Here is a 2,206-nt window from a genome sequence, read left to right as displayed (position 1 = left end):
GCAAGACAAACTACAACACCACCAACTTTAGTATCATTTGCCAACTAATTTTGCCTCATGTATTCACATCCAAATCATTCATATAAAGTTCAAAGCACAAACATCCTGGAACTAACCCCTACGACACATCATCAAATTCAAGACTCCTCTCTGAGAAACAACTCTGAGTATCTTCTGCTCCCTACCACTGAGGTAATTGTGAATCCTATCAGCCCCCACTTTCTCGATCATACGAAATCTAATATTTTAGACTAATCTGCCGAGACAGACTTTTGATACATAGAGCATCCACAATGCAGACTTTATTTACAACACGAGGATGTTTGGTGGATGCAGTCCAAATTGCATGCCATCTTGGATAATGACTCCCATCCACTCCATAATGCCCTGCTTAGACACAGGAGTACATTCAGCGAGAGACACAATCCACCGAGATGAAACACTGAGCGTCATAAGAAATCATTCCTGTCTGTGGCCATCAAACTTTACAACTCCTCCCTCGGAGTGTCAGACACCCTGAACCAATAGACTGGTCCTGGACTAATTTCCACTTGGCATAATTAATTTATATTATTTAATTATTTATGTTTTTCTCTTGCTATATTTCTACACTATTCTTGGTTGGTGCGACTATAACGAAACACAATATTCCTCGGGATCCATATAATATGTCTGTCTGTCTGTCACCCCCTTTAAGCAATCTAAGGCATTTGTCAGACAGTCTTACAGACTGTTCCAAATCTGACACCGTCTCTCAAAATATTGGTGAAACCTATCCCATAAAACTCCACCCGGCAAATTACCCACGATCGATGTCAGGATGATAGTATTTTTGCTTGTTTTTGCAACTCTTTTTAAACAGTGGAAACAGGCTAAGCACTCCTCAGTTGTCCGAAATCTCAGATACGAAGCCAACATTTCGAAGGGGCTCTGTAAGATGTTCTTTAATTTCCCACCAAGTCCTATTTGGCCAGGCCCTGGAGATTTATCTAATTTAATATATTGTAAGGTGCTAACAGCTCCTCCTTGTTAACTCATATGTGGTCCAAGACATCACGCATTTTCTGAATTTACGTCACTCCCATCAGTTTCTACACAATAAAAATTGAAGGTATATATTCACTATTTTTTTGCATTTCCCTTCGTTCCAAATAAGATGGTCACGCTGATCTTTAACAGCACCTTTTAATCCCGTAATGCCCCTTAAGCTCATGAGGTGTCTAGAGGATCTCTTGGTCATTGTTTCATCTTGCCTTCAAGATGCTTCTCATGACATCTTTTCCCATCTCCCGAATCCCTCGATAACTTTAATAGTACGTGTATGCTTGCTGTTATCATGTGACTAACTCGTACAATATTGCTGATGTGCTGTGCTTGACACCCTCTTAGTCAACTACAGCCCCGAAATCTCTAATAAATCAGGGTTCGTGAAACTTGCCAGTCTTGTCCTTCACCCAGTCAACCACTGCAATATCTCGCTTCCTGGCTCCCAACTGCTCTGGTCCTGCTCAGATTCATGACGTGTTAGCGGATTTCATTATTCGCCATAACTGAGATAACATAGGCTGTAAATACTTGCAAATTTTCCAGGACACTTCCAATAGATTTTGATCTACTAAGCAAATACATTAAGAACCCCTGTCAATATTGGGGAAAATATAGCCACGCGATACTCGGCTGCTTTTTCAAACTTCCCTCACGTGCCAACATTTCTGTCTTTCTCTGTTATGCTGGCATTTCAAAAACCTTTGGAAATTGAAGCACACAACTTCCAATGTTCCCCTTTATCAACTTTCCTGTATGTCTTGAATGATGCGCAGTGGGAGGGAGGAAACTAATAGTATCCATGAATTGACGTCCAGTGTCAGTGTTGCACCGGTACCTGCCCTTGAAATACTGGGTCTCCACTAATGTAGTGCAGTGTACTGTACTGTACTATCTGTATTCCCGGTGGAGTACAGTGCCGGGGCTCTACTAGTGTACTCTACCAGTGTAATGTACTGTACTACTTGCATTCCCGGTGGAGTACAGTATTGGGTGTGCGCAGTTCAGTGTGTTCACTGCACATTTTTAAGAGTTTTATAGAACTGTGCCCGAGTACTGGAGCTCCAGATGTTCATTTTCCCGGCGGTCAACTGTTGACTGTTCTTGGACAGGCTCGTATGCAGGGCATGGTTAAACTAGAGTAACATCCTCCCCTTCCTCA

This window comes from Hypanus sabinus, chromosome 18 (assembly GCF_030144855.1).
Source record: "Hypanus sabinus isolate sHypSab1 chromosome 18, sHypSab1.hap1, whole genome shotgun sequence".
Classification (NCBI taxonomy): Eukaryota; Metazoa; Chordata; class Chondrichthyes; order Myliobatiformes; family Dasyatidae; genus Hypanus; species Hypanus sabinus.
This window is presented reverse-complemented; position numbering follows the sequence as displayed.